Source organism: Limulus polyphemus, unplaced genomic scaffold (genome assembly GCF_000517525.1).
Source record: "Limulus polyphemus unplaced genomic scaffold, Limulus_polyphemus-2.1.2 Scaffold1249, whole genome shotgun sequence".
NCBI lineage: Eukaryota > Metazoa > Arthropoda > Merostomata > Xiphosura > Limulidae > Limulus > Limulus polyphemus.
In genome coordinates, this window is record NW_013666859.1 from 278,606 (window position 1) to 287,499 (window position 8,894).

The following is an 8,894-nucleotide window of genomic DNA, read 5'->3' on the forward strand; positions in this document are numbered from 1 at the left end:
ACATATCAGGCCATGGTACAATTTTTACAATCAAAGATCCACATATCAGGCCATGGTAAAATTTTTACAATAAAATATCTACATATCAGGCCATGGTAAAATTTTTACAATAAAATATCTACATATCAGACCATGGTAAAATTTTTACAATCAAAGATCTACATAACAGGCCATGCAACAGGACTTACAATAAAATAATTACGTACCAGGCCTTACTACAGGGTTTACAATAAAATAGTTACGTACCAGGCCTTACTACAGGGTTTACAATAAAATAGTTACGCACCAGGTCTTTCAAGGGATTTAAAATAAAATAGTTAGACACTAGCCAATATTGCACGGTTTACAATAAAATGTTTACGTACCAGCCTATACTACGTTATTTACAGCTTGACAGTGGTCCTGCAACCATGATAAAAAAGAATAAAAATAAAGTTAGAAGGTGTTGTGATGAATAGTTCAAGTGTACAGAGGCTGTACGTTACGTATCGTTATCAAGCTTCTGTGGGCGATCTTTGTACTTTGAGTTTTCCAATACCACATAACTGATAAAAAAGTTTAAACAAAAGTCCTGGATTTTTATCAAGTATGTTACCACACTACACTGAAAGTAATGTTGGTTCCAACACGTAATTGACCTATCTTTTATTTGACAATGTGCTTGTTAAATATCATAGCTCAGTTCTATAAAATTGAGGTTGTTTCACCTGATAGTGGCGGTGCTTTTTTATTTATTTATTTTTTAGCGTTAACGTTGTTTTTCTGCCTCAAATTCCCCGAGATAAAAGTTGCAAAGATATATTTATATATATTTTAATAATCAATGAGTTACAGCATACGTCAACCTCAACACATCTGCTATCTGCTACATCCAATGCCAACGAGGCCTTTCGTCAAACACCAGGGCTCATCAGGCCGGCTTAGTTTGATTTGTTACGAATTTCGCGCAAAGCTAAGCGAGGGCTATCTACGCTAGCCGTCCCTAATTTAACTGTGTAAAGCAGCTAGTCATCACCACCCACGGCCAATTCTTGGGCTACTCTTTTACCAACGAATAGTGTGATTGACCGTCACATTATAACGCTCCCACGGCTGAAAGGGCGAGACACGTTTGTTGTGACGGGGATTCGAACCCGCGACCCTCAGATTACGAGTCGAGCGCTCTAACCACATGGCCATGCTCAGATAGTAATAGTCCATACGGTGTATAGATGTGTGTGAACAATAATTATTATGGTGGGAAATAGCCCTAACCACATGGCCATGCTCAGATAGTAATAGTCCATACGGCGTATAGATGTATGAACAATAATTATTATGGTGTGAAATAGCCCTAACCACATGGCCATGCTCAGATAGTAATAGTCCATACGGTGTATAGATGTGTGAACAATAATTATTATTATGGTGTGAAATAAAGTAAGCAAGTGAATCGTAATTATTATCAATTTTATTTAAGTCACTTATAAACCAGATTTCTTAAGTGAAGAATTAATAACGCAATATTGTATATTTTGTTTTTCATTCAATGGACACAATAAAAACTCAGTTACTTCTCGGATCGTTAGTTTGATAGAATAAATTCGTACGAGTTTCCATATCTGCATCTTTTGACTTAGAATTTGACCAACATTTTTTGACTTAGAATTCTACCTTGCACGAGTAAACACCCCTGGTGGCTATTTAGAGCAAAGTTTATGTTTAAGGGATTTAAGGGGGACTTAGCTTAAACCTTTATACTGCGAGTTTCATCCAGAGCAAGGGATTTTTGATTTGGTTCATCTCGGATATTCGCGCAAAGCTATACGAGCGCCATCTGCGCTAGCCGTTCCTAACTTTGAACTGATAAGACTAAAGGGCAAGTAACTAGTCAACGCAACTCACTGCCAACTATTGGGATTGACCGTTACTCTTATAACGCACTCACGGCCCCAACGTGCAGAGTGAGATTGTTTTTTTTTTCACTGTAACGGTACATGAACATTTGGGTTTGGGATTCACAGTCCGGCGTATTAGTTCTTACGGCACGCTCAGATCTTGTGTAAGGGATTTACGTTTGGTTTAGTTTATCCATTTTTAACCAGGAGTTTTTTCTTGAGTTACTAAAATCGTTTTATGAATACCTAATAAAAACCTATTAAGTACCTAAGTCGATGTCTCGGGGACTGAAGTTAGCCTCATTTTAATCGTTTTCAATAGGGATTTTTTTTTAATCGTTTTCAATAGGGATTCTTTTTTGAGCAAAAAATAGTGGTGCGAAAACTAGTTAAAAGCCCCCACTAAAAACTCAGCCGATTTTTAACTACTGCTCTCCATCTCACTCCATTGTCGAGTGGCTCAGCTGTAAGTTTGAGACCTTATAACCCTATAATTTAAGATTCGATCACTGCGGTGTATACAACACAGATTGTGCAGCTTTGCCCTTAAAACAAAGAAACCTTTATTTTTGTGAGAGTATGAATACGCATGCTAGCGATCTGGAAGTAGTATAATATAATGATATCTATTAATACAAGTAGTCGTTGTAAGGCGCAAAGCGAACATCTTTGTAGATTAGACTGCCCCCTAGCGATTACTTCTGTGCCAAACTTGTTATCTGGTTTCAATGCACTCGAACGAAAAATTATGATCACAATATTAATTAATAATTCAATGCGTTGGTATTGGACTGAATTACGTCAACAGAGGGCAAAGTATACATGATTTGCCACTATACATATAGATCATTTTAACCCGATGGCACTTATTTGTCCATTTTTGTTTTTGAGTTAGATGAAAACTTTTTTTAAAGAGCTACATTAATTAAATACGTTAAGATCCTAATCAGCTAAATACTGAAGTTTTTGTTGGTTTTTTTTACAGGTGAAACTGAAAGCTTTCCCTAGACAATTTGAAGTTTATACGAAAATGTACAAAAAAAGAAGAACGAGACGTCGTTTCGATAATTTAGCGTCTCTTTCCACCGCCAGGCATACTTTTGTGCTGTATGCCAAGCCCACGTGAATGTGAACAATAAGAAGATTAAACCTTTAATACCTTCACGACAAAATAAAATCACCATGACAACGTAAAATGCTGTCTAGACAACGGATAAACTACTCAAAATGAAACCCAACCGCTCTAGGTTCAAAACAACTTCATTTATTCGTATGTCTTTGCAAGGAAATATATGTATAAAAGAAAGACTAAAATTCATGTACTCTCGTATCTTTTGTTCGTCTGTTTCTTTCGACAAGAATCTAACTTGTGCATTAGTTAACGAAATCGAAGTTACTAGATTTTCGCCATCTAAATTAACGGGTATTATCTTACAGCAATATATTACAGATAGCTTTGTTTGTAATTGTGTACAAAGATAAACACTGGGTTATCTGTGCTCTGTCCACAACGGGTATCGAAACCCGATTCTAGCGTTGTAAGTACGCAGACATATCGTTGTGCCACTACAGGTAGCTTGTGTGGATTCGTGAGCAACACTGCTCCGCTTCTTTTAATGACATCAAAATACATCTGGAGTAGAATACATAGGAAGAAATATTTTTAAATTTTAAATTTTTGATTGTTATTAAATTTCTTAGAAATCATTTGCAAAAGTTCTAGAGGGCAACATTAATCAATAAATTTAAAACAACTACCAAGAATTTTAAGCCTTGCTTTCAGTCTAATAGATTGAGAGTAAGAACGTCTAGCGGTACTAAAAATAATTATTCAAAAGTGAACTTTTTCTATCGAGTACGTTGTATTTAAACGATTTTGGAGCCTCACTACGTCGTTATAGTATATGTTCCTACGTCAATTTATGCTCTGTCTAACGACTATGCATCTTTACAGCAGTGCTGCAGTGTACTTTCCATTGCAGAATGTTTTTTTTGTAAAACTGTTGTGTCCAAAGCACCGTACTCCTCCTGTAGGGTTTCCATAATCCATCTAGCAAATGAAAACGACAGTTTCTCAGTGCTCGTTTCAAGAGCCCGATTAAACAGAAATCATAGGTGCTACTTCCGGCGACTTGACCTGTATAGAATAGCATGAATACCCGTTTCATTCTCCAGATGCTTAAGGTAAGAAACAATTGAACGGGAAGTATGACTGGAAGTCTTATCTTAGTGAACCCATACACTCACTGTTAGCCTTGTTTCCTTACATAGCCGGAATTTCTGTGTGTCACAAAGGATTCAGAACATTGATATTCTACTAAGCAGAGTTCACCTTTGAATTATCCAGAGAGAAGGCATCACAGCCAGAACACCCATCGCAACAAAAACGTTGTCGGAGTTTAAGTCGAATAAGGGATTGACTGTCACCCTTATAATACACCTACAGCTGAAAGAGAAGAACATATTCAGCAGCATCCTGCACGAACTTTTTATCTTAGATAAGCGGTCCGGTACCCTAACCACGAGGCTTCGCGTATCGGATAGTAAAGATTTTCTATACCATAACTTTGGAATATGTAAAATAAAATTCAAATATATGTGTTCTTTTAAACAAATGATGAACGTGTAAAGTATATTTATGAGTACATAAAAAAAACATCATATGTTTTAATTTTTTAATGGAGTAGTTTGTTTGTTTGTTTTCGAATTTCGCGCAAAGCTACACGAGGGCTATCTGCGCTAGCCGTCCCTAATTTAGCAGTGTAAGATTAGAGGGAAGGCGGCTAGTCATCACCACCCACCGCCAACTCTTGGGCTACTCTTTTATCAACGAATAGTGGGATTGACTGTCACATTATAACGCCGCCACGGCTGAAAGGGCGAGCATGTTTGGTGGGACGGGGATTCGAACCCGCGACCCTAGGATTGCGAGTCGAGCGCCTTATCCACCTGGATATGCCGGGCCTAATGGATTAGTAACAAAGTTTTAATTAATCCACCTTCTTTGCAAAACTTTAGCTCTGTTGCTTCAAAATTCATCAGTGGGCAAAAAAAAAACAACTAAACACATACAACACATCGCCCAATCGACTTAATGCATTACATAAAAAATATTGTAATTAGACAATCGAATAAATCTGGTTCTCAGTTAATTATATTTTCATCTTTATAACTCACCCCACAGTGACTCAGCGGTAATATCCTCGGTGGGCTGAGCACAGATAGCCCATTGTGCAGTTTTGTGCTTAAAAATAACAACAACTTTATAACTTGTAAAGAGAACGCCATCTGGAGTATATATGCTAAAGATATATCTTATAATAGTAAATAATCTTATATCTGTCCCCTGGGGGGGGACAGAGGTAAGTTTACATACTTAAAATGCTAAAATCCGGGGTTCGACATAGCAGATAGCCCAATGTGGCTTTGCTTTAAAATAAACAAGCAAAACCTATCTGATATCCAACTGAAATAACCACCACTCTTCTCAACCCAAACGAAAAAAAAAGATTAATTTTGGTGCTTTTGAGCGACATATGTTTTAGTTCTTATTAAGCACAAAGCCGTATAAAGGGCTATCTGTGCTCTGCCCACCAGGGGGTATCGAAACCCGGTTTCTAGTAGTACAACTCCACAGACATATCACTGTGCCAGGGCGATATGCTTTAGCAGCAGTGTTCATATAAACTGTATAACTGAAGTTAGAAATAAAATTGGATAAATATTCTGACAAACATCCCTTTTTTTTTCTTTTTGTGTGTGAAATGAAACTTTAAGGAACACGTGCTGTTTTATAGTTTCCAAAATTATCTGCATGACTGAAATTTCATACATCGTTTATAAAACCATATTTTATTGAAATTTCATTAATTAAAACGAGAATTTATATTCAGCAAAGTTCAGAATTTCTTAAGTAAATCCCACAATTTTTTTCTTTACTGTTTTTAAAAGAGATATTTTTTTATACCTTATTATGCTTTTATAAGATATCATCCAGACAACTGTTTTCATGTATAAAAACATTATTATAATTCCTTTATGAAGAACATAAACATATTTTTGGTTCTGTAAACAACATCTTCTAGTATCTTAAGCAAGTACAGAAACAAAAAAAACCAACAAAAATGCTGGAAGAAATTTAAAACAAAAAAAAAAAAGCGTGCAATTCCGAATCGTATCGTACCGAAAGAAATTGCCCGAAGTTCAGAAAATTACAGAATATTGGTGTTTTTGTTTGTATCTTTACATTAGCTCCTAGCTATAACGAGCTACCTACGCTCATGCGACGTCTGAAGGATGAAAAACACGGTTCATTTAGTAATCTCGGAGGCAGTAATTAATACGAAGCAATGAAAAAGTCTGTATTTTTTTTTTCTGTTGTTATTGCAAATAATCATCGTTATAATTATAAACTTTGTAAATAAATTCTTAGTCGATATTTATGCAAATTATTCAATATCTAACGATGTTTGACTATCATAAGAAGAAAGAAAAAAAAACGCTCTCAAGCGTGATGATTGATATGTATTTTAAGGGAAAAAAATTCTACGTTTGCATGGAAATTAAAAGGAAAAAAAAACATGTTAATAATAATTCAAATTTTTGCGTTCGTTGTCTAAAGCTAATAAAACTGAAAAATAACGCCAATTCATCAAGGAAGCCACTAAGCATTTGAAATTACTTTGCGAGTTTTATATAAAAAAAGTAAAAATTTTCAAAAAAAAAAGAGAACCTATAGAAAAAAATTTCGTTATTTTTTCTATATTTCATTTTATTACATATATTTATGTATTAGCGAGTTGAAGAGTCATGTTTAATTTCTCTGGTTGAATTGTAAGCAGTCTTTATGAGTTTATATATAAAATTGAACGTTGTTGTACATCTAAACCTCACAGGCTGTTATAATAACATCGCAGCGCTAAGCCTTGTTTAAACGCTACACTTTGGCTTCGTAATGAGAAACAAGCACAGGTTTATCTGATGTAGAATATTGTAATAAGAAAAAGAAAAAAAACACAGTCTTTTGAAATTGGGCTTTAATTCTTTTAATCTCTCTCTGATACGTATAAATTAAATTTCGACATACAGTTTTTCGACCATCTTTATATATTTGTTATCCAGGTATAAAAATATTAATCTAATTGAATTTAGTTCAGAGTTTTGTTTGACAAACAACTATATGATAAGGTCAGGGGAGTGGGGTCACTGTAAGTGTGATCATCTTCTCAGGGGTAAACGTCTAATAAGATTCATTACCAGAATTCAGTATGTGACCCTTTCCGTAATCTTTACATCTTTTTTTTTAACTTAGCAGCATACTAAAATATTGTAAAACACACACACACAAAATACTATATTCAATATTATAGAAATTAACGTCTAATAAGATTCATTACCAGAATTCAGTATGCGACCCTTTCCGTAATCTTTACATTCTTTTTTTTTTAACTTAGCAGCATACTAAAATATTGTAAAACACACACATACAATACTATATTCAATATTATAGAAATTAACGTCTAATAAGATTCATTACCAGAATTCAGTATGCGACCCTTTCCGTAATCTTTACATCTTTTTTTTTTAATTTAGCAGCATACTAAAATATTGTAAAACACACACACACACAAAATACTATGTCACTATATTCAATATTTATAACTTAGCAGCATACTAAAATATTGTAAAACACACATACAATACTATATTCAATATTATAGAAATTCACCTCTGCAAATTTTACTAGAATAATTTGAAGTGGAAATCTGTTGTTTTTTTCTCTTTATTAACTGCTTTGGGTTTTTTTTCCAGGAATACAAAATTAAAAATAAATACAAAGTGGAAAGAGAAAGTTAAATTTCAAATTTAACGACTTGACATATGATGATTATTTAACGACTTGACATATGGTGATTATTTAACGACTTGACATATGATGATTATTTAACGACTTGACATATGGTGATTATTTAACGACTTGACATATGATGATTATTTAACGACTTGACATATGATGATTATTTAACGACTTGACATATGGTGATTATTTAACGACTTGACATATGATGATTATTTAAAGACTTGATATATGATGATTATTTAACGACTTGACATATGATGATTATTTAACGACTTGACATATAATGATTATTTAACGACTTGACATATGATGATTATTTAAGGACTTGATATACGATGATTATTTAACGACTTGACATATAATGATTATTTAACGACTTGACATATGATGATTATTTAACGACTTGACATATAATGATTATTTAACGACTTGACATATGATGATTATTTAACGACTTGACATATGGTGATTATTTAACGACTTGACATATGATGATTATTTAACGACTTGACATATGGTGATTATTTAAGGACTTGACGCCCCCCAGTGGCACAGCGGTATGCCTGCGGACTTACAACGCTAGAAACCGGGTTTCGATACCCGTGGTGGGCAGAGCACAGATAGCCCTTTGTGTAGCTTTGTGCATAAATAAAACAAAAACAAGAAAAAAAACCAATAACGACTTGATATATGATGATTATTTAACGACTTGACATATGGTGATTATTTAAGGACTTGACGCCCCCCAGTGGCACAGCGGTATTCCTGCGGACTTACAACGCAAGAAACTGGGTTTCGATACCCGTGGTGGGCAGAGCACATATAGCCCTTTGTGTAGCTTTGTGCATAAATAAAACAAAAACAAGAAAAAAACAATAACGACTTGATATATGATGATTATTTAACGACTTGACATATGATGATTATTTAACGACTTGACATATGATGATTATTTAACGACTTGACATGTGATGATTATTTAACGAGTTGATATATGATGATTATTTAACGACTTCATATACGATGATTATTTAACGACTTGACATATGATGATTATTTAAGGACTTGATACACGATGATTATTTAACGAGTTGATATATGATGATTATTTAACGACTTCATATACGATGATTATTTAACGACTTGACATATGATGA

The 8,894-nt window shown here is 34.2% G+C and overlaps 1 long non-coding RNA gene across 1 annotated transcript in view; it reads right to left on the bottom strand.

Moving 5' to 3' along the window:
- LOC111086606 overlaps positions 1-398 on the bottom strand; it is a 6,082-nt gene extending 5,684 nt beyond the window's left edge. The window contains exon 1 of the long non-coding RNA XR_002611353.1: positions 366-398. This is a non-coding gene — a long non-coding RNA (uncharacterized LOC111086606). The remainder of the gene's footprint in view (positions 1-365) is intronic.
- Between the last annotated feature and the right edge of the window lie 8,496 nt (positions 399-8,894).